The sequence below is a fragment of the Camponotus vicinus genome, unplaced genomic scaffold, assembly GCF_025532165.1.
Source record: "Camponotus vicinus isolate PSW18456_S1 unplaced genomic scaffold, iyCamVici1.0 SCAF_4, whole genome shotgun sequence".
Taxonomy (NCBI): Eukaryota; Metazoa; Arthropoda; class Insecta; order Hymenoptera; family Formicidae; genus Camponotus; species Camponotus vicinus.
Window position 1 is genome coordinate 2,471,055 of NW_028141976.1, and position 25,414 is coordinate 2,496,468.

Below are 25,414 nucleotides of genomic sequence, written 5' to 3' on the forward strand. Positions count from 1 at the left end.
CACTGTAATCTTATACTAGGCGCGGCGAAGCGATGGGCGGATCGCTCTCCGAAACATGATGGTGGCGTGCGATATATCGCAATACCGCGCCGAAAAATGACTCGTCCTTTTAGTGGCGAGAAAATGATGCGCTATCACTTCCACACCACCTTGCAGTAGATAGCATGGTGCGCTTTTTTTATAGTGGTTTCCCCCATAGGCCTATTCTACTCTCAATTTAAATATTTGTGAAAATTGTTCAAAATGCCGTTACTGTACGCTGAATGTATCGTAAATGTAAAAAATTGATGATGACAGTACCTTCACAAAAATTGATCCGTGGTTGAAAATCCCTCGATAAAATGTGTTGCACACGTTGGTAATGATACGAACGTAATCCGTTATACGTAAAGCGTGATGTACCGTGTATCGCGAAAAACCAAATTCATGTGCCACACAACGCACGCTAGTTCCAGGATTTTCATAAAATGCTTCAAGAATCCTTTCTTCATCTTGTACACGAAGACGCACTGCTGGACCGGTTATCCCGATATTATGCACGATACCCAGTTTCACATAATTATTGCACAACTCGTAAAACTGTACGTTCACTTGGCTTTCGTGCACGCCCGGAAAATCATTCCACGTAAATTACGGCCGCGTGATAAGCGTACGTATGAGCTCGGCGCCTGCGCATTATGATTACACTCACATGTCCGCTCAGCTGTAGTTGCATGCTGCTGGCGTATGCACTCTGGCAACAGCCTGCGAGAGCTGAGACAGTTTTAGTACAAATCATATGTTCGCGTAGTAAATTAACAATGAAAATGAAGTATACTTTGCAGGAATATACGGATATGATTGTGGCATACGGGCTAGCGGGAGAAAATACTTATCGCGCGGCCGCAATTTACGTGGAATGATTTTCCGGGCGTGCACGAAAACCAAGTGGACGTACAATTTTACGTGTTGTGCAATAATTATGTGAAACTGGGTATCGTGCATAATATTGAGATAACCGGTCCAGCAGTGCGTCTTCGTGTACGAAATGAAGAAAGGGTTCTGGAAGCATTTTATGAAAATCCTGGAACTAGCGTGCGTCATGTGGCACACGAATTTGGTTTTCCGCGATACGCAGTACATCACGCTTTACATGGAATGGATTACGTCCGTATCATTACCAACGTGTGTAACACATTTTATCGAGGGATTTTCAACCACGGATTAATTTTTGTGAAGGTACTGTCATCATCAATTTTTTACATTTACGATACATTCAGCGTACAGTAACGGCATTTTGAACAATTTTCACAAATATTTAAATTGAGAGTGGAATAGGCCTATGGGGGAAACCACTATAAAAAAAGCGCACCATGCTATCTACCGCAAGGTGGTGTGGAAATGATAGCGCATCATTTTCTCGCCACTAAAAGGACGGGTCATTTTTCGGCGCGGTATTGCGATATATCGCACGCCATCATCATGTCTCGGAGAGCGATCCGCCCATCGCTTCGCCGCGCGCCTAGCATAAGATTACAGTGGGACGACTCTCGTCGCCGCGCGCTTCTACTCACGCAGATTGGCCGATATTCTTTATTTAATTTTTCGTTAATTATTGCGAATATCACAAAACAGTAAAAGTCCTTCCTTCTTAATTTGAGCCAATCTACCTCCTTACTTCGTGTGGGCAAAAATTTCCCTGACATCCTGTATAATAATATAATAATATATTAAAATGAAAAATAATTTTTATAGAATTGATATACAGGGTGACCCATTTTAACTTAGGCAGCCAAATAACTCGAAAAATAAGCAAGATAGAGAAAAATGTTTTAGACAAAAGTTATATGGTTTCGAGGGGGCCATAAGATGGTATCATTGGTTTGACCTTGAAGAGTCATTTGAAGGTCACGTGAAGGTCACTTCAATTTTTTTAAATGGAATACCCTATATATTTTTGTACATTCTTGTAGCTTATTTCGAGAGCTTTCCAAAACACTATAATTAAGTACCTTTCCGTTAAGTACTTTTTGAGTTATGATGCTTGAAATAATTTCTTAATTTTACATAAACCGTAAAATATCTTGTAAAATATTCATTTTTCGATTATCTTACCTTAATACTTTTATGTACAAAATAATGAGAGGAATCAATTGGTGTAAAGAAAACACATAGTTGTTTTTAAGAAAAAATATGGAATTGTTAATTGCAAATTACATATTTTTTCTTCGAAACAACTATGTGTTTTCTTTACACCAATTGATTCCTCTCATTATTTTGTACATAAAACTATTAAGGTAAGGTAATCGAAAAATGAATATTTTACAAGATATTTTACGGTTTATATAAAATTAAGAAATTATTTCAAGCCTCATAACTCAAAAAGTACTTAACGAAAATGTACTTAATTATAGTGTTTTGGAAAGCTCTCGAGATGAGATACAAGAATGTACAAAAATATATAGGATGTTCCATTTAAAAAAATTGAAGTGACCTTCACGTGACCTTCAAATGACTCTTCAAGGTCAAACCAATGATACCATCTTATGGCCCCCTCGAAACCATACAACTTTTGTCTAAAACATTTTTCTCTATCTTGCTTATTTTTCGAGTTATTTGGCTGCCTAAGTTAAAATGGGTCACCCTGTATATATATATATATATATATACATATATATATTCTGTGTTAGCATAACAGCCGCTAGTCTCGGGGAAGGAAAACTAGTTGTAGTGGTCCCCGGGGTGGGTGGGTCCCAGTCACCACGACACAGCGCGTCCTCAGGTTGCGGATAAAGGAACGGCCTCTTTGTCTCGATTAGGGATAGAGGTTAGCTGCGAATAAATTGAACAAGCAGTCGCGGACAGCCGATTGGAAATGGCCCTCCTGTTGGGCGTAGGTTTGATAAGCTCACATCGTAAAACGACTTTATCAAGAAACAACCAAAACTCGTCATGGATTCTTCTGGGGTAAAATTTTCCGGAGGTAAACTAGTCCCCCGTTCGGATCTCTGGGTGGGGACTACCTCGGGGAACTCATGCCCGATTAAAGTCGAAAAGCGGGAGGGATATCAAAGTGGGTACGTGGAACGTGCGAAGTCTTTACAGACCTGGGGCCTTTCAATCGATGATCGGGGAGGTCGAAAGGTATGAGGTAGAAGTCGTAGCGTTGCAAGAAACAAGATGGGCCGGGGAAGGTTCGCTTAACGCGGGCTCGTATACGCTTCACTATGGAGGGTCGGATATTCATAGTTTTGGCGTCGGTTTCATGGTTAATAAGAAAATCTTGTCCGCGGTAAAAAACATTAAATTTATAAACGAAAGATTAGGGTTACTAATTGTGCAGGGCCGATGGTACAAGATCGCGATAATCAATGTGCATGCGCCGACGGAAGATAAAGATGACGAAATTAAAGATGGGTTCTACGAAGAACTCGAACACCTCGTGGATCAATTGCCGGCCGATTACATGAAAATTGTCTTAGGGTATTTTAACGCGAAAATCGGTAGAGGTCATTTTTAGACCAACGATCGGGTCCGAAAGTTTGCACGGGGAAAGTAACAATAACGGAGTAAGGGTAATTAACTTTGCGACCGGCAAAAATCTTATTATCAAAAGCACGTATTTTAAACACAAAAGTATCCATAAACAAACCTGGATTTCCCTGGATGGAAATACGCGTAACCAAATTGATCACGTTCTTGCGGATAAACGGCGTCACACGAATGTATTCGATGTTAGGTTGTGATCGGACGATGGAGAGAATTTGTTAATAACTCGTGTATATGAGGTTTCTACCTTATCAGTTTTAACGGTCGCCAGCTTGTTTGACCATCCAACAAGCAAGGAAAAATCTCGGGGTTGATAATCCTCGAATGATTCCCCAGGTTGACAACCAGCGGTTGTAGAAAGAAACAGGCTCCCCGGAATGAGAACCTCTGCTATGGACATGTGGATCCCCAGGCTGAGTGTCACTGGATATATTTCCACTCTGCGTCGCACTCTTCCCAAACTGCGCAGGGATTCCGAGCGTATGACGCAATCAAGCGGGTATCACGTTTCAACTGCGTGATCGCCGCTAGAACCAAGATGGCCGCCGAACCTGTCTCGACTTGCCGAACTGCGTCGTCACTCACTCGTCCTTTACTAATTCTTTTTTCCTTTGTTTCAGGTCGCCGTTGAAAGCTCGCTAACGCCCAAGGAATTTTTAGAAATAGATTTTTATCCGTTTCTCTTTTATTTGCAAGTCGCCGCTAGATCTCTTCTGGACACTGGACACCCACGAGAAAACTGGATTTATTTCGAGAAGCTCAGATCACGACTGTCGTGGACGAGAATTCGGAATGTCTCCACGCAAGCGTGGAAATAAACAATATTCACTTTGTTGAAATATAATAAGAATATATTTATTATTAAAGGAATATGTTTAAAATTGTTTCACAATCACTTTTCGAACGCTCACATTTAACGCTACGCCGAGAAAGCTGATTAGAAATTTTTTACGTCTATTAGAAACGCACGATTAATATTAATTAAAATTATCGGACTTGTTCTTTGTTAAGACGGACTTATGTTTCGCGGTTCACTCTGCTTGGTGATTCTCCCGGGAAAAAGCCCGGAACGCTCGCTGCGCTCGCTTTTATAATATCCCCACTCTTCGGTGGGCGTGTGGAGTTTACCGCGAGAAATAACCAGATTTGCTAGTTTTTAAATATTTATATTTAGAGAACAAAATAGGTCTTTACAGGACTATGTATCAAGAAGGAATAAATAAAAGAATTATGTTTACAAATTGACAAACGTTGATAAGAGTAAATTAATAAATCAATAAAAAGTATGAATGTATAGCAAAATAGAAAGTGTGAATCTTCAAGTTGGTAAGTGTGAATCTTAAAGTTGGTAAGTAAGTAATCTTCATTAACGATGAGTGCCACAGTACTCCCCCTCGAGCGACGTCTTACAACGTTGCGAATTGAACTCTTTTCTTAGTTAGTGAATAAGTCCTAAGGGGCGCAGAAGTTGTGGGCACAGTAGTTGAAGGCACAATATTTGCAGATAGAGTAGTTGCAGGGGTGGTGAGTGCCGACAAAGAAGAGGAAGATGTTTGCACAGTAGAGGAAGCGGTTGAATCAGCGATAATTTCTTTAGGTAAGAATGCTGGTTTAAGACGCTCTGTTGAAACATTTACAATTTTACCTGAAATATCGACAGCAAAAAGATAATCATTAATTCTGTTAACAATAGGAAAAGGACCGGAATAAGGAGGTTGAAGAGGCTTCCGGACGGAATCGTCACGAATCCAGACATGTGAGCAATCATACAAATTCTTATGGAAGAAGGGTGATTTTTTGTGATGATGTGCAGTTGGTTGAGATTTAATGTTTCTCATAAAAATCCTATGTTTTTCCAGAAAAACTTCTGGGTCTTGTGGAAGATCTTGTTCAATAAAGAATTCTCCAGGAATTCGGAGGGTTGATCCGTAGAGCATCTCAGCTGAAGAAGCGTGTAAATCCTCTTTAAGACAGGTTCGTAGACCTAATAACACGGTGGGAAGAACTTCTATCCAGTTTTCTTTAGAATGACAGATAATAGAGTTCTTGAGTGTATGATGCCATCTTTCTATTTCCAAAATTCCATTTGCAGCTGGATGGTAAGCGGAAGTCCTAATTCGCTTGCAACCTATAAGGTTGGTGAGAGCTTTGAAGACTGCTGCTTCAAATTGAGGACCTTGATCCGTGGTGATTATATGCGGAGAACCAAATCTTGCTATCCAATGAGTATAGAAGGCCGTTGCGACAGTATCAGCAGAAATTTCAATTAGAGGTATTGCTTCAGGCCACCTTGAAAATCTGTCAATCATAGTCAAAAGATATAGATATTTCTGACAAATAGGAAGGGATTCAACTAAATCCAGATGAACATGCTGAAAGCGTTGATCAGGTACGGCAATTTTTTGAGGAATATTCTTGGTATGTTTACCAATCTTGGATCGTTGACAAGATAAACAAGTTCGAGACCATTCTTTAATGTCCTTTTTCATAGTAGGCCATATGAATTTTTGTTGTATTAATTTACAGGTTGCTCGACCACTAGGGTGTGCTAGACCATGAACAACATCGAAAATTTTTCTTCGTAGAAGTAGTGGTACATAAGGACGAATATTAACTGTAGAGCAATCACAGTAAATTGGGGCAGTCGAACCTGAAAGTGTCAATTTTTGTAATTTGAAAGAAGAATTTGCAAGCAATGACTCTAATTCTTCATCATCTTTTTGAAATTTAGCCAGATCGTCTAATGAAACAATAACTGGCATAGAAATAGATTCAATTCTTAAAAACGCGTCAGCGACAACATTTTCTTTACCTGAAATAAATTCAATGTCAGTAGAAAATTGTGCAATGAAATCAAGCTGGCGGATTTGTCTAGGAGAAGCTTTATCCAACTTCTGTCTAAACGCATAAATCAATGGTTTATGATCGGTACGAATAAGTAATTGACGTCCTTCCAAGATATAACGAAAATGTTTAATGGTTAAATAAATACCGAGTAATTCACGATCGCAAGTGCTATAATTCTTCTGAGTGTTGTCTAATTTTCTTGAGAAAAATGCTATTGGTCTGTTAACTTCATCTACAACTTGTTCCAGGGAAGCACCTACTGCAATGTCAGAAGCATCACTAGTTAAAATAAGAGGAACTGTTGAAGCAGGATGCGATAAAATAGTGGCATTCAGAAGCTCGTCTTTGCATTTCTTAAAAGCAGCTTCAGCTTCCGGAGTCCAGGTAACTAATCTTTTGTCTTTACGCTTGCTGTCTTTTAAATAATCTGTAAGAACAGCTTGATGTGATGCGACATTCTTTAAGCTTCTGCGGTAGAAATTAATTATCCCTAAAAATCTTCTCAAATCATATATCGTTTGTGGTTTTTTGTAATTAATAATTGCTTGAACTTTGTCTGTTAAAGGTTTAATTCCTTCTTTGGAAACCAAGAATCCAAGAAAAGGAACTTCTTCAAGACCAAAAAGACATTTGGAAAGATTAATGGTTAATCCAAATTGTTTCAAGCGAGAAAAAATAATCCGAAGATGTTGTATATGTTCCTTGTCATCGGAGGAAGCAATAAGTATGTCATCGAGATAACAGAAACAAAAGTCAAGTCCAGAAAGAATGGTGTTCATCAGACGCTGAAAAGTCTGAGCTGCATTCCTTAAACCAAAGGGCATAACAAGAAATTCGAATAAGCCAAAAGGAGTAGTTACAGCCGTCTTGGGAATATCTTCTTCAGCAACAGGTACTTGATAATATGCCTTGACTAAATCAATTTTGGTAAATATACTTTTGTTGTACAGGCCCGCAGTAAAATCTTGGATGTGAGGGAGTGGATATCTATCTGCAATGGTGGCAGCATTGAGGGCTCTGTAATCTCCACAAAGTCTCCATGAATTTGAGCTACCTTTAGGAACCATATGAAGTGGAGCCGCCCAATTACTACTTGAAGGACGACAAATTCCTTGTTCAACCATGGACTTAAATTCGTCACGAGCAAATTTCAATTTTTCTGGAGATAATCTTCGTGGAGTTGAGGCAATCGGAGGACCTTCAGTTACAATGTGGTGTTCTACATGATGTAACTTGTCTGCGGAAATTGGAGAAAATCGAGTCAGCTCTGGAAACTCTGTCAAAATCCTGTGAAATGGTGAGTTGGAAGAAGTGGTGCAGATAGAGAAATGTTGTATTCTAGATAGCTTCCCTTTATTAGTTAAACCGGTGACACTATCTAAAATTCGCTTGTTCTTTATATCGACAAGTAAGCCATAATGACTTAAAAAGTCTGCACCGATGATAGGACGCTGAATATCAGCTATGCAAAATTTCCACTTGAATTCCCTGCATAAGCCAAAATTTAAAATATATGTTTTTGATCCGTATGTATTTATAGTTGTTCCATTAGCAGCGTAGAGCTTCAGCGATGCAGATTTAACACAGCGAACCAGTCTCCTAGGAATCAGAGATATGTCTGCACCTGTATCTACAAGGAAATTGAGAGCGGAAGATCTATCCGTGACAATGAGACGATTGTTGGGTGAACCGTTGTCAGCCGTCTCAATACGCAACGGTAAATTTAGTTTTCCGATTTCTCAGTAAGAGTTTTGGACATAGAACAAGGTATGGTACATTTTTTAGCCTTATCACCAAACTTCTTATGATGAAAGCAAATTTGATCTTTATCTTTGTCTTTATTTCTATTATTACCCCTCGAGGATGATCTATATCTTTTTTTAGATCTACTTCGGAATCTCGATCTATCACGTTTATGTCTAATTTCTAAAGCCACAATTCTTCTTTCGAGATCATCAAAATTCGGAGAAGTTGACGCTACAGGAGAAGCTATTGTAGCCACTTGGAGTCCGGAATCACGATCTATTATCTTATCCGCTAGTTCAGCCAATTTAACTAACGGAGATCCTTCAACAACAGCTAGAGTAGCTTGAATTCGGGTAGGTAAACGTTGCAGCCAAATCGAGTGTAAAACATTTTCCGAAATTGATCCTCCTGATAATTGTTTTAATTCTCGAAGCAATTCTGACGGCTTTTTGTCATTCAATTCAATTCCCGCTAATAACTGTCGTAACCTTTTTTCTTCGGAATCGGTGAAGCGATTAATTAATAAATTTTTTAAGTGCAAATATTTATCTTTTTCAGGTGGATTTTCTAAAATCTCCGAAACGGCAACAAGAGCTTGTTCGTCTAAATGTCTACGGTATTATATTTAATATCTTCTGACCGTATCCGGAGAACAAGAAACTCGCTTTCCAGTTGAACGAACCAAAGTTTCGGCTGTTTATGCCAAAAATTAAGTAATTTTAAAAGTCTGAACTCATTTGAGTTAATCTCTTTCTCTCTCGACTCACCTTGTTGTGGAAAAGCATCGATAGGAAAATTTAATGTCCTTGTACTTGCAGGCTGTTGTTCGAAGTTTTCAAAGGAGACGGTCTCTGATGCAGGAGTAGCAGTTGGAGATCTCTCGATAGGCATGATGAAATTTTGAAGAGAAGTTGAATCAAAGTCCTGAAGTCCGAATAAATCTCAGCAATCTGAAGAATTAGCCGCTGCGAGAGAAGTCTTCTCTTGGAACGGAATCAAAACAGCACCAAGAAATTGCGATAACTCCAGCGTTCGAATTTTCCGCACAAACAATTATATTTGAATCGTCAGATCATGTCGGGGTCACCAGTTGTGGAGTTTACCGCGAGAAATAACCAGATTTGCTAGTTTTTAAATATTTATATTTAGAGAACAAATTTATAGGTCTTTACAGGACTATGTATCAAGAAGGAATAAATAAAAGAATTATGTTTACAAATTGACAAACGTTGATAAGAGTAAATTAATAAATCGATAAAAAGTATGAATGTATAGCAAAATAGAAAGTGTGAATCTTCAAGTTGGTAAGTGTGAATCTTAAAGTTGGTAAGTAAGTAATCTTCATTAACGATGAGTGCCACAGGCGTGTCAATGCCAGCGCCATCTCTGAGTGGCGCTTTGCACTCGCTATCTAAACGCGTGGTGCACTTCTTGTACTGTGTGCACCTTTTCTATAATAATAATACAATCAAACTAAAAACGCTTGGAATACATATTTAATGCCTCCCTACGTATTTTAAACATAATATAAATTTTTCGGGTATTTACACCCGGTCTGTGCACTTTATACACTTCGTGCACTTTTGCCTCTAATTCTCGCAGAATCGGTTCCAAACTAAAAACGAAGATATATTTCCGAATTCTGGATACAAAATAAGCAATTTTGTCATTTACACTTTTAAGTGCAGTTTTGTGCACTTTTGTGCACTTTACATTTGATCTTTTCGCAATTAATGCGAAATCGCTCGAGAAATACATATTAAACGTATTTGCATGCATTACATCGAAATATAACGATTTTGATAATTGCACTTTTGTGCACTTTTTGCACTTTCGAGTGCAGAAGCTATTTTTAACGCACGTACTTTAATTCGCGCGAATATGCTATATTTTATAATATGTTCTTTTATTTGATACATAACGTATATATATTTGGCCTTCACGGCAACTGGGATACATAATATAGTAAAATTATATATATCAAAGTATAAAATATTGTCGGCGCTCCTTAAACGCGCCATGACGGTCCCGGCTCGGGATCGTCCTGGTTTTCTTTTCCGGTTTCCGCTCTCTTGAGGCGGATAACAGGGACTTTTCTGCCTCCTGGTCCCTTTCGGTACTCCACCGAATCCGTGGTTGGCCTCACCGGAGTTGCAGTCCTTGACGATGCTCTCGATGACGGCTTGGACGTTTCTGTGGAAGCAGTGGATATTTCCCCCGGCTTCAAGGTCTTATAGGGGGGCGGATTGCGACTCGGATCACTTTTTTGTAATTGCTAAAATCAGGGAACGTCTTTCGGTAAAAAAAGACTAATGGGCAGGCGATTGGAACTAGACGTCTAAATGTACAAAGCCTTACCGAGGGAGAAAACGGGATAAAATACGCGATTGAAGTTACAAATAGGTTCACGGTCCTAGAGGATGTAGATGAATCGGATGATAACGCGATCGACAAACAATGGGAAAACGTACGCGACGCGATAGTAAAATCGGCGGAAGCCACGGTTGGTTTTTGTAAAAGGAACAAAAACAAACCGTGGTTTGACGAAGAATGCGTAAATGTTGTTAAAATACGAAACGAAGCGCGTATCACATGGCTGACTCACAATACGGTTGAAACTCGGGAACAGTTTCTCAATTTTAGGCAAGCGACTCATGATATGTTTAAAAATAAGAAGCGTTAATACTTAAAACGTAAAATTGAGGAAATAGATGAAAATTTTTAAAACAGTAACGTCCGTGGTATGTACGTGGAAATAAATAATTTCAGAAAGGGATTACAAGCTAGGACGGAAATAGTGAAAGATGAGAACAATAATTTAATCACAGATTCAACGGGAGTGCTAAACGTCTGGAAAAATTATTTTGATCGGTTATTGAATGTTGAATTTGAGAACGACCGGGAAATAGAGAGTGGATGTCTTGAGATTCACACGGCTGAACCTATGATTAACGAACCGACGATTTCAGAAGTAAAAAGCGCGATTAAAAGATTAAAGAATCACAAAGCACCGGGTATTGACTTGATTTCGGTAGAATTAATTAAATCGGGGGGAAGTAGGTTAATAGAAGAAATTCATAAACTAATTAATTTAATTTGGAATAAAGAAGCCTTGCCAGAACAATGGAAAGATGCAATTGTAATACCGATTTTCAAAAAGGGGGATAAAACAAACTGTAATAATTATCGGGGCATTTCGCTTTTACCAACATGTTATAAAGTTTTGTCGAATATTCTATTGGTGAGGCTTGTACCGTATGCAGATGAAATAATTGGGGACCATCAATGCGGTTTTAGGAGAAATAGATCGACTACAGACCAAATCTTTACTGTTCGGCAAATTTTGGAGAAAAAATGGGAATTTGATCAACCGGTGCATCAACTTTACATTGATTTCAAAAAAGCGTATGATTCGATAAAACGGGAGAGAATGTTTGAAATTTTGATTCGGTTGGGGATACCTAAAAAATTGGTTAACTTAGTTCAAGTCTGTTTAAAAGATACTAGAGGTAGAGTAAAGATAGGTAATCAAATGTCGTAAACTTTTAATATTCACAACGGATTAAAGCAGGGGAATGCATTGTCACCTGTTTTGTTCAATTTAGTATTGGAATATGCCATTAAAGAAATGCAGAAGAGTGAAGATGGTTTGCAGTTGAACGGTATTACACAACTATTAACATATGCGGACGATATTACTTTGCTGGGGGATAATAAAGAAACACTAACTAATAACACTAAAACTCTACTAAATAAAACGAAGGAACTCGGGTTGCAAATTAGCGCAGAAAAAACCAAATATATGGTCACTGATAGAATTCAGAATATTCAAATTAACGGAAACTTGGTCGTTTGTGATAAAATTTTCGAGCGGGTCAGCAATTTTAAGTACTTAGGATCAATTTTAAACCAAACTAATGAAATAAGAGAAGAGCTTAAGAAAAGAATTAATTCGGGGAATGCATGCTTTTATTCGGTTAATAAACTACTCCGTTCACGGGTGTTGTCCAGACGTCTAAAAATTAGAATTTACAGAACAATTATTTTACCGGTAGTCCTTTATGGCAGTGAAGCGTGGTCACTTACGTTACAAGACGAGAAAAAATTCAGAGTATTCGAAAATAATGTACTTCGTAAAATCTTCGGCGCAAAACGCGATGAGGAAACGGGCGAATGGAGAAAATTACACAACGTAGAATTACATCAATTATACAATAGTCCGGATATTGTCATAAAATCGCGTCGTTTAAGATAGGCAGGTCACGTAGCGCGTATGGAAGAGAATAGAACCGCATACAAAATACTAATTGGTAAACCCAATGAGAAAAGACCATTGGGTAGACCAAGACGCAGGTGGGAAGATAATATTAGAATGGATCTGAACGAAATGGGGTACGAGGGTCGCGAATGGAGGGATCTTGCTCAGGGACGGGACCAGTGGTGGAATTTGGTACCTGCGGCAATGAGCTTTCGAGTTCCTAATGCCAGCTAATAATAATAATAATAATAATAATATATATATATATATATATATATATATAGGGTGTTGAAAAAAAGGGTCACATATTTTGATAGCAGGTAGTATTGATCAAAACAAGAAGAAAAGGTCTAATTAACATGGGTCCTAAGACTAATATCTTCAAAGATACAAGCTATTTTGTTATTTGAGCTCTTTGTCATTTTCTTATTAGTCGTGTCATCTTTAGAATGTAATGAACAAAGGAGTAGGGGAGAGTGGGGTACAATGGGGATATCTTTTTTCTAGGTGCCTTAAAAAATAAAAAATAAACAAAGAGAGATAAAGAAACAATTTTTATTTTAATATGAAATGTAATCATTTATCTTCCATAAAAAAACTGAAGTAAAGAAACTGAATGTATGATAACAAAATAAAAACTCTTTTTTTACAAAAAACAAAAAATTTTAATGCTGACTCAGCATTAGAGGAGGTGCTCTATGAGTGATTGCCATTCACTCTCACGCATCTTTCAGCCCTACGTCTTAGAGAATCACGCACTCTTTCAAATACACCTGGCTGGTCAGAAATTTGCCGACACGCATTGAAAATGCGATCCTGCAGTCCATTGTACCCCACTCTCCCCTACTCCTTTGTTCATTACATTCTAAAGATGACACGACTAATAAGAAAATGACAAAGAGCTCAAATAACAAAATAGCTTGTATCTTTGAAGATATTAGTCTTAGGACCTATGTTAATTAGACCTTTTCTTCTTGTTTTGATCAATACTACCTGCTATCAAAATATGTGACCCTTTTTTTCAACACCCTGTATATACAGGGTGAGCCATTTTAATTAACGCACGCAATTATTTCGGAAACAAAGCATTTTAGAGAAAAATGTTTCAGACAAAAGTTTTATGGTTTCGAGGGGGCCATAAGATGGTATCATTGGTTTGACACTGAAGAGTCATTTGAAGGTTACGTGAAGGTCACTTCATTTTTTTTAAATGGAACACCCTATATATTTTTACACATTCTTGTAGCTTATCTCGAGAGCTTTCCAAAACACTATAATTAAGTACCTTTTCGTTAAGTACTTTTTGAGTTATGAGACTTGAAATAATTTCTTAATTTTACATAAATCGTAAAATATCTTGTAAAATATTCATTTTTCGATTATCTTACCTTAATACTTTTACGTACAAAATAATGAGAGGAATCAACTGGTGTAAAGAAAACACATAGTTGTTTTGAAGAAAAAATATGTAATTTGCAATTAACAATTACATATTTTTTCTTCGAAACAACTATGTGTTTTCTTTACACCAATTGATTCCTCTCATTATTTTGTGCATAAAAGTATTAAGGTAAGATAATCGAAAAATGAATATTTTACAAGATATTTTACGTTTATGTAAAATTAAGAAATGATTTCAAGCTTCATAACTCGAAAAGTACTTAATGAAAACTAACTTAATTATAGTGTTTTGGAAAGCTCTCGAGATAAGCTACAAGAATATGCAAAAGCATATATGTCCCATTTAAAAAGTTGGAGGTGACCTTCACGTGACCTTCAGGTGACTCTTCAAGGTCAAACTAATGACACCATCTTATGTCCCCCTCGAAACCATACAACTTTTGTCTGAAACATTTTTTGAAAAAACTTCTCCTTTTCGAGATATTCGCGTGTATTGATTAAAATGGTCTAACCTATATATACATATACATATATATATAATATACAGGGTGTTCAAAAAGTCCCGGGCCGGTTGAATATTTCATAAACTATGCACTTTAGAAAGAAATGTTTCAGACAAAAGTTGTATGGCTTGAAGGGGGCCATAAGATGGCGTCATTGGTTTGACCTTGAAAAGTCGTTTGAAGGTCACGTGAAGGTCGCCTTCAATTTCTTAAATGGAACCCCCTATTTTTTGTTACTTATTCTTGTAGCTTATCTCGAGAGCTTTCCAAAACACTATAATAAAGTATTTCTTCATTGAGTACTTTTCGAGTTTAGGCTTGAAATAATTTCTTAATTTTACATAAACCATAAAATATCTAGTAAAATATTCATTTTTACATACAGATATATATATATATATATATATATATATATACATATATATGAATAAGATCACTAAGAAATAGTGTTTCATTGATCTCAAGAAGAAATGCTTATTTTTTGTTACTTTATCTTATATCTCACTAATTATAGGCAGTGGAAGTATTTCACTGTAAAATCAGTAATCGCTAGTTCGCTCGTTTACCGCTATGATGCGCTCTTTTTCTCGTACTTGAGTTTTAGTCATGAGAATTATATAAAGCTTGCAAGGGGCGACAGATAAAATTAGAAGTATTACTTTGATCTAATTTCTGATACAGTTTCAATAGAACTTCAGATATTAAATCGATTTTGTAAGTCGGACAAGTAAATGTCTGGCCAATAAACGAAAATGACCCGTTCATTATCTATTTAAGATGCATGTTCAATATAACGTGAGGGTCCCGTTAGCGCACGGTGCGATAGCGCACCAACCCGATAGCACACGAAAAATTGAACACAATTCCCGTTAGCCCACGTCCCTTTAGCACACATCCCGATAGCACACAAGGTTCCACATGGGTTTGCAACGGGGTGGGGGGGCGGGGGGCGTGGTTGCAGTCTGTGCGTGTACTTTCTCATTGGTGTGCTATCGGGATTGTGCGCGATTTACTTTGTGTGCTATCGGGATGTGTGCTGAAGGGACGTGGGCTATCGGGAATTGTGTTCAATTTTTCGTGTGCTATCGGGTTGGTGCGCTATCGCACCGTGCGCTAACGGATCCCGCTTCAATATAACATACGCACGTAAGTATAAAGAAAATTTTTAATTTTATATGAAGTAAATAAATTATAATCTAATATTAACGATTAAAACAGTCAATATTACTAATACTTTTAGTAAAATATTATTAGAGAGTGTGTATGAATGCATTATTTTACTAATTTCATGAGAAAGCAAACGTTTAACGAATAGAAGAAGAGAAAGAAGAAAGTATTTTAAGCGTATTTTAAATGATTTTTAAACGCTTTTTTATCAGAAAAGAAACGTATCTCTTAACGTTTTTCAAGTGGACATTTTAACCAATCAGAAACGTTTTTAAGAGTCGGTTATGAAACGTTTCAAAGAAATTTGTGAGACATTTGTGAAACGTTTTTGAAACGAGTATGTGCTGTCTGGGGCTCTAATTAATGTCTATACGATGTCCATATAACGTTCAGAAACGAATTTTTATAACTTTTAGTTAATGTCTATATGACGACGTCCAAGTGCAATCTATGAATACGTCTAATGGATGTCGAATAGAAGTAAGAAATGCGGAACTGTGAATCTCTAATAGACGTCCATAGGACATTACATGGACATCTAATAGAGATTTCGAATCTGCATGATGGACGTCTACTGGACGTCTATTAGAGGTTTTTGTTCCGTGTGAGATTGATTTGACCTTGGATAACGTTGTTAAAGTCAGGTCAAAGTTACAGCAATTTTTTTAAATGGAACATCATAGTTTTGATTCCAGAATCTAATAGCTGATAGCAAGAGCTTTTCAAAACACTATAGTAAGTTCATTTTCATTAGGTATTTTCCGAGCTATGTGACTCGAAAGTTACAGTCTTCAGCATTAGCACCGGAACCTTAAATTTATTAAGAGTTCCTCTTGCCTCTCACGTCGGGATACATTATTGTGCTATTAGTGTTATAGTACACGCTACATTGTACATAAAATATGAACCAAAAGGGGAACTCACGTTAATAAAGTATCCCGACATGAGAGGCAAGGAGAACTCACATTAATAAATTTAAGGTCCCGGTGTTAATGCTGAAGACTATAACTTTCGAGTTTCAGCTTTGACAGTACTTAATGATAATGAACTTCACTAGTGTTTTGAAAAGCTCTTGCTATTAGATTCTAGAATCAAGAATATGGTCTTCTATTTAACAAAATTGATGTGACCTTGATCTTACCTTAACGACGCCACCCAAAGTCAAATCAATGATACCTTCTTATGTTCCTCTCCAAACTATACAACATTTGTTTGGAACATTTTCTGGTATCTACCATAGTTTCTGAAAAATCTTAATGCATTATTTAAAATGGGACAGCCTGTATATACAGGGTCAATTAACAATTCCATATTTTTTCTTAAAAACAGCTATGTTTCTTCTTTACACCAATTGATTCCTCTCATTATTTTATACATAAAAGTATTAAGGTAAGATAATCGAAAAATGAATATTTTACTAGATATTTAATGGTTTATGTAAAATTAAGATGTGATTTCAAGCCTCATAACTCGGGAAGTACTTAATGAAAACTAACTTAATTATAGTATTTTGGAAAGCTCTCGAGATGGACTACAAGAATATGCAAAAGCATATAGGGTGTCCCATTTAAAAAGTTGGAGGTGACCTTCACGTGACCTTCAGGTGACTCTTCAAAATCAAACTAATGGTACCTTCTTATGGCCCCCTCGAAACCATATAACTTTTGTCTAAAACATTTTTGTTTTAAACTTATGGATTTTGAGATATTTCAGTGCGTAGATTAAAATGGCCCACCCTATATGTATACAGGATGATTCTGAATAACTTTATGTTTTTGCAAAAACATAATCTTGACCGAATTCTAAGACGATTTTTCCTTTGGCAAAATTTCGTGCAAAGCATAGTTTTTGAATTATTAAAGGAAGTAGTTAACGTATGACGGGTCGAATACAAGAGGCAGGCAAGGGTGGCGCGATTCACCATCAGACGCGGGCGCTCACGCGGGGCGCCTTCGGCGATCAGCTGGTCGCTATACTATGCACGGACATACATGCGAATACATACATTCTCTCTCTCTCTCTCTCTCTCTCTCTCTCTCTCTCATTCGCTCACTTACCCGTGGTTTTTTTTTTTACGAGAGGGGAAAATGCATTTTATGCATACTCACCGGTCGGTCCGGTGAGTTATGTGGGACTCGAGTACCAAGTCTAATTACCAACTCGGTACTTCCTACCCGCTAAAAACCCCTCTCTTTTTACGAATTTCCTCTGGGACACTATCTGACTTCCCAAGATCTGTTTTGACACAACGCCAAAGAATAATTATTGTTACCTTGTTCGATGACTTCTGCTAATTATTGCTGTAGTTTCTTGAGAAATAAATATTCCGATAGATCGCACTTTCACTCAAATTTAACGTAGATATCACACGTTGCAAAAGACAGAGACATCCACACTAAATAATTAATCGAAAGTTTTTCTTTTTATAAATTGTACTCTTTTGTAAACTTCAACGTAACCACATTTATTCACTCACTCGATAAAACGAGAATTTACTAAACTATCACTATCTCTATCACTAATCACTATCAATCACTGCCGAATAATCACCGTTAGTAATTAAAAATCCCTCGATGAAAGAAATACACGCGGACACACACGTTATTACACGACGCGACGACGCAACAACGCGACAACGCGACGATATTTATTCGGCGGTAGCAAACAGCTGTAGTTAGGTTACGGTAGGTTAAGGTACTAACGGCGCTGCCGAACGTAATCATGTGTTTGACCGAAGAACGCGGCCAACATACAATATTAAACATTTAACGCGCGTATAATATTATTATTATCATACGATATACATACATCATATGATATTCAAAATTAATTAGAATAAATGAATGTTTTTAAAATATTGAATATTTCACTATTAATATTAAGTATTAATATTAAATATTTTATTATTATTATTAATATTAAATATTTATTTATTTAATATCAATAATAATATTTAATTTATTTATAAATAAATATAGTTATTATTAAATATTTATTTAGCTATTATCATTGAAAATCAATATAAAAAAAATATTAATTAATTGCAGCGCGTCTTGATCCTTCTCTTGGCTTTTTCTTACGCTTTTTTGAAAACGAAAGAAGATTCCACGTTTAAGAATGTTGGTCACTCTGAAAAGAGCGGATTATTTTGATCGCCTTAAAAAGGGCGGATTGTTTTCAACATTTTACAGTAAATGTTCGAAGTGACCTCCATCCATCCGAACGCAAGCTCTCATGCGTTTTATTAAGTTTCTTTGGACATTTGCAAGTACATCTTCTTCAACAGACCATATGGCATATCTCAATCTTGTTTCCAAATCCTCCATGTCTTCAGGGAGCGTTTTATAAGTTATTTCCTTGCAGTATCCCCAAAGGAAAGAATCCAGTGGATTGAGATCCGAGGATCTTGGAAGCCAACGTATCGGACCATATCGACCTATCCAGCGTCCAGGAAACTCGTTATTTAAATAATTTGTCACAATTCTGGCATTGTGAGGGCCAGCACTGTCTTGTTGGAATATAATTTTGTTTCTATCCAATAACGGCACGTCGGTGAGTGCCATGTGCATCAGAACGCTGCGACAACAAGATACGCCGAATACCCAAATCGGGCGAGACATCCGTCGGCTGCTGTTATACTTGGAGCAGCTCAAAGATTATACGAGACGGGCAATGTTCTCCCAAACAAACATGATGTTGGGAGAAATCGTAACGCAAGAAATTTGCGAAATACTGAAACGGTTATTCGCGCTATCGAGCAAGAACCCGAAACAAGTATTCGGACTATCGCTCGAGAGCACAATTTATCGTATTCAACGGTACAGAGAATATTACGAGAAGAAAAATTGCACGCATTTCACTATACTCGCGTGCAACATTTACGACCAGAAGATTATCCTGTAAGAAGAAGATTTTGCGAAAATTTTCTGAGAAGGATAGATAGAGATCCCAGATTCCTTTCTCGTATAATATTTAGCGATGAATCGCTATTTACGCGAGAAGGAATATTTAATTCGCATAACATGCATTTGTGGAGCGATGAAAATCCCAGAGTTACACGAGTCAGGAATTTCCAGATTCGTTGGAAGCTCAACATCTGGGCTGGAATCATGGGGACTGAAATACTAGGCCCAATCATTCTCCCGGACATTTTAACCAGCGCAGCATACATTGACTTATTAAAAAACGATCTGCCAGATTTTTTGGAAGACGTGCCGTTATTGGATAGAAACAAAATTATATTCCAACAAGACGGTGCTGGCCCTCACAATGCCAGAATTGTGACAAATTATTTAAATAACGAGTTTCCTGGACGCTGGATAGGTCGATATGGTCCGATACGTTGGCTTCCAAGATCCCCGGATCTCAATCCACTGGATTCTTTCCTTTGGGGATACTGCAAGGAAATAACTTATAAAACGCTCCCTGAAGACATGGAGGATTTGGAAATAAGATTGAGATATGCCATATGGTCTGTTGAAGAAGATGTACTTGCAAATGTCCAAAGAAACTTAATAAAACGCATGAGAGCTTGCGTTCGGATGGATGGAGGTCACTTCGAACATTTACTGTAAAATGTTGAAAACAATCCGCCCTTTTTAAGGCGATCAAAATAATCCGCTCTTTTCAGAGCGACCAACATTCTTAAACGTGGAATCTTCTTTCGTTTTCAAAAAAGCGTAAGAAAAAGCCAAGAGAAGGATCAAGACGCGCTGCAATTAATTAATATTTTTTTTATATTGATTTTCAATGATAATAGCTAAATAAATATTTAATAATAACTATATTTATTTATAAATAAATTAAATATTATTATTGATATTAAATAAATAAATATTTAATATTAATAATAATAATAAAATATTTAATATTAATACTTAATATTAATAGTGAAATATTCAATATTTTAAAAACATTCATTTATTCTAATTAATTTTGAATATCATATGATGTATGTATATCGTATGATAATAATAATATTATACGCGCGTTAAATGTTTAATATTGTATGTTGGCCGCGTTCTTCGGTCAAACACATGATTACGTTCGGCAGCGCCGTTAGTACCTTAACCTACCGTAACCTAACTACAGCTGTTTGCTACCGCCGAATAAATATCGTCGCGTTGTCGCGTTGTTGCGTCGTCGCGTCGTGTAATAACGTGTGTGTCCGCGTGTATTTCTTTCATCGAGGGATTTTTAATTACTAACGGTGATTATTCGGCAGTGATTGATAGTGATTAGTGATAGAGATAGTGATAGTTTAGTAAATTCTCGTTTTATCGAGTGAGTGAATAAATGTGGTTACGTTGAAGTTTACAAAAGAGTACAATTTATAAAAAGAAAAACTTTCGATTAATTATTTAGTGTGGATGTCTCTGTCTTTTGCAACGTGTGATATCTACGTTAAATTTGAGTGAAAGTGCGATCTATCGGAATATTTATTTCTCAAGAAACTACAGCAATAATTAGCAGAAGTCATCGAACAAGGTAACAATAATTATTCTTTGGCGTTGTGTCAAAACAGATCTTGGGAAGTCAGATAGTGTCCCAGAGGAAATTCGTAAAAAGAGAGGGGTTTTTAGCGGGTAGGGAGTACCGAGTTGGTAATTAGACTTGGTACTCGAGTCCCACATAACTCACCGGACCGACCGGTGAGTATGCATAAAATGCATTTTCCCCTCTCGTAAAAAAAAAAACCACGGGTAAGTGAGCGAATGAGAGAGAGAGAGAGAGAGAGAGAGAGAATGTATGTATTCGCATGTATGTCCGTGCATAGTATAGCGACCAGCTGATCGCCGAAGGCGCCCCGCGTGAGCGCCCGCGTCTGACGGTGAATCGCGCCACCCTTGCCTGCCTCTTGTATTCGACCCGTCATACGTTAACTACTTCCTTTAATAATTCAAAAACATGCTTTGCACGAAATTTTGCCAAAAGAAAAATCGTCTTAGAATTCGGTCAAGATTATGTTTTTGCAAAAACATAAAGTTATTCAGAATCACCCTGTATATACAGTGATGGGAAGAAGTTCCGGAACGGTTAAATAACTTTTGAAAGGTTCAAGATAAAAGGCTAAAATTTATGAGTTCAATGGGACTATAATATCGATCGCTTAACGACAAAACCCCTCATCCAGCCCCCAATGGGGGGCAGGGGGCGACGGGGGGGCAAATTTTTGTAATGGCACGGGGGGTCGAGTGACGGCTCATTTGAAAGGGTTTTTCAAGACGAATACAACGGATTTTGGAAAAGTTCGCTACGATTTTTTTTCGCGGACTTATGATGATTTAAGTGTAGTCGGTTGCGACAGCCCACGAACAGACGGGATAAAAATTTCCATGGAATTTGTATCGATTCAAAATTGTCTCAGACGCGCGCGCGCGTGTGTGTGAGTATGTGTGTGTGTGTGACTGTGTGTGTGTCCTGCTCTCGGCGTCACCCAGGATCAACGACGTGGACGTAGCAGGAAACTGATCCCTTCAGGGTGTTGGTTTAACGTGAGTAATCCCCTAGCCTCTCACGTGCGTGTGTGTTTGTGTGTGTGTGTATGTGCGTGTGTGTCACAGCAGAGACGGGGACCCCATAGCTCGTGATTTCCATGGTATTTATTGACTCCAAACCCCCTCTGATGTGTGTGCTTCTGCGTATGTGTTGTGTTTAATGTATTAAGTGCTCAAACTGACTACTTTTAAATCATCATAAGTCCGCGAAAAAAAATCGTAGCGAACGTTTCCAAAATCCGTTGTATTCGTCTTGAGAAACCCTTTCAAATGAGCCGTCATTCGATCCCCCGTGCCGTTACAAAAATTCGCCCCCCCGTCGCCCCCTGCCCCCCATTGGGGGCTGGATGAGGGGTTTTGTCGTTAAACGATCGATATTATAGTCCCATTGAACTCATATAAATTTTAGCCCTTTATCTTGAACCGTTCAAAAGTTATTTAACCGTTCCGGAACTTTTTCCCATCACTGTATATACAGGGAGTATCGCTATAATCGCCCCACACATTTTGTAGAGGTAGAATGGAATAAACCGAGGAAGAAATTATAAAGTCATTTTGTTATATTCTCAATAATTAACGAGGAATTAATTTAAGAAGATCGGCGAATCCACGCGAGTAGAAGCGCGCGGCGAGAAAAGACCTCCCTGCTGTAACATGATACGGATCGCGCGACGAAGCGATGGGAGGAGCGTCGCGACGAACGTCGGAGCCTCGCCGCATCGCCGCTCCGCGCCTATCTACAAAGAACAACGGCATATACGCGCTCGTAATGTTAAAGCCCCGCGTTGAAATATTCTCTCTCTCTCTCTCTCTCTCTCTCAATCATTTAATCAATAAATCAAAATAAATCTTTGTCTCGCGCTATCTCTCTCTCTCGCGGAATAAAAAATTTTGTTATCATTTCCGCACCACCTTGCGGTAGATAACACGGCGCATTTTTTTTAAAGTGGTATGCCCAGTAGGTCTAATCCACTCTCATATTTTAAATAATCATAATGTAATAATTGCTCGAGGTGCCTCCCTCGTTCTCGTAAACAGAGTTCGACTTTTCGAGTAATATTACGCGTCGCGCGATACGCCATTTCCGGCGTGATGGTATTAAAAGCTGCAAGAATTGCTTCTCGTACTTCAGCTTCTGTACCATCACGCGTGTGCTCGATTAAATCTTTTATGTGGCCCCACACGAAATAATCGAGCACATTCAGATCTGGCGATCGCGCCGGCCAAATGATTGGGCCACCTCGACCCATCCATCGATCCGGATAATGCGCGTCTAAAAACGTGCGTGTTTGCCGAGAGAAATGTGCAGGAGCCCCGTCATGTTGGAAAATAATTTCTGCTCTTACATAGAGAGGAATATCTTCGAGGAGAGCAGGCAACTCATCTCGAAGAAAATTCCTGTATATTTCTCCATTTAAACGAGGCGGTAAGAAATAAGGACCGATCTAAAAATCACCAAAAAAAATTGATTTGTTAAAGTCGCGAAATTCCTTAACTTAAGTTTAATTTAAATTTAAATTTAATTCTAAATAAATTTATTACTTACGATTCGGTCCGCTATTATTCCTGCCCACACATTTATTGCCCAGCGATATTGAAACACATGTTCTCGAACAGCGTGCGGATTTTCTTCCGCCCATAACAAAAAGTTACGACTATTAAACACACCGTTCGGTGTGAAAGTAGCTTCATCACTCCATAAAATGCGGTCGGGGAAAAAATCATTCCGCCGACATTGAGCGAGAAACCCTGTGTGTATTTCGTCAATTATTAACATTTAGTAATTCCTTTTTAATGCAAAAAAAAATTTAATCGCAAACAAAACATTAAAATAAGATAATAAAAATACCTTCACAAAAATAGACGCGCTGTTCTTCGTCTCTCGATTAAAGTTGTTGCACTCGCTGGTGGTGATACGGGTGCAATCCGTTTCGGCGTAAAGTACGGTGCACCATGCTTTGCGAGAGACCGAGCATTTTAGCCACACGACGCACGCTGTTTCGAGGATTTTCCTCGAATGCTCGCAAAATTCGTTCTTCTTCGTTTACACGAATTTGCACTACATGTCCAGCATTTCGCCGATCCAACATAAGATTTCCAGATTCCATAGCACGTCGAATGCATCTTAGAATTGTTTTATGGTCTGGATGTCGCTCACGCTCGGGGAATCGCTCCGCGTAAAGTCGAGCCGCGGCACGAGCATTCTCTCCGGCTGCTCCGTATAAGATTATCATATTTGTATACTCCTGTGCAGTATACTCTGCCATTTTTTAATAATTTCGTAAGACTCAGACGCACGGCGACGAGACATACAAGTCGGATGCTGGGCACTTACTGTTGTGGCACAACGAATTACGAATCGAAAGAAAACTGATAACATGATTTGTTACAGTTTTCCCCGACCGCATTTTATGGAGTGATGAAGCTACTTTCACACCGAACGGTGTGTTTAATAGTCGTAACTTTTTGTTATGGGCGGAAGAAAATCCGCACGCTGTTCGAGAACATGTGTTTCAATATCGCTGGGCAATAAATGTGTGGGCAGGAATAATAGCGGACCGAATCGTAAGTAATAAATTTATTTAGAATTAAATTTAAATTTAAATTAAACTTAAGTTAAGGAATTTCGCGACTTTAACAAATCAATTTTTTTTGGTGATTTTTAGATCGGTCCTTATTTCTTACCGCCTCGTTTAAATGGAGAAATATACAGGAATTTTCTTCGAGATGAGTTGCCTGCTCTCCTCGAAGATATTCCTCTCTATGTAAGAGCAGAAATTATTTTCCAACATGACGGGGCTCCTGCACATTTCTCTCGGCAAACACGCACGTTTTTAGACGCGCATTATCCGGATCGATGGATGGGTCGAGGTGGCCCAATCATTTGGCCGGCGCGATCGCCAGATCTGAATGTGCTCGATTATTTCGTGTGGGGCCACATAAAAGATTTAATCGAGCACACGCGTGATGGTACAGAAGCTGAAGTACGAGAAGCAATTCTTGCAGCTTTTAATACCATCACGCCGGAAATGGCGTATCGCGCGACGCGTAATATTACTCGAAAAATCGAACTCTGTTTACGAGAACGAGGGAGGCACCTCGAGCAATTATTACATTATGATTATTTAAAATATGAGAGTGGATTAGACCTACTGGGCATACCACTTTAAAAAAAATGCGCCGTGTTATCTACCGCAAGGTGGTGCGGAAATGATAACAAAATTTTTTATTCCGCGAGAGAGAGAGATAGCGCGAGACAAAGATTTATTTTGATTTATTGATTAAATGATTGAGAGAGAGAGAGAGAGAATATTTCAACGCGGGGCTTTAACATTACGAGCGCGTATATGCCGTTGTTCTTTGTAGATAGGCGCGGAGCGGCGATGCGGCGAGGCTCCGACGTTCGTCGCGACGCTCCTCCCATCGCTTCGTCGCGCGATCCGTATCATGTTACAGCAGGGAGGTCT

The 25,414-nt window shown here is 38.2% G+C and overlaps 3 long non-coding RNA genes across 3 annotated transcripts; all 3 read left to right on the forward strand.

The window, feature by feature from the left end:
* The first annotated feature begins 4,943 nt into the window (after positions 1 to 4,943).
* LOC145970194 (uncharacterized) lies at positions 4,944 to 5,477 on the forward strand. The gene is made up of 3 exons (XR_014438353.1): positions 4,944 to 5,125; positions 5,222 to 5,284; positions 5,388 to 5,477. It is a non-coding gene; the product is annotated as an uncharacterized LOC145970194 (long non-coding RNA).
* A 924-nt stretch (positions 5,478 to 6,401) lies between these two features.
* LOC145970193 (uncharacterized) lies at positions 6,402 to 6,989 on the forward strand. The gene is made up of 3 exons (XR_014438352.1): positions 6,402 to 6,456; positions 6,624 to 6,759; positions 6,941 to 6,989. It is a non-coding gene; the product is annotated as an uncharacterized LOC145970193 (long non-coding RNA).
* A 1,126-nt stretch (positions 6,990 to 8,115) lies between these two features.
* On the forward strand, positions 8,116 to 8,917 carry LOC145971222 (uncharacterized). Its single transcript, XR_014438808.1, has 3 exons — positions 8,116 to 8,142; positions 8,260 to 8,474; positions 8,680 to 8,917. It is a non-coding gene; the product is annotated as an uncharacterized LOC145971222 (long non-coding RNA).
* Positions 8,918 to 25,414: the final 16,497 nt, after the last annotated feature.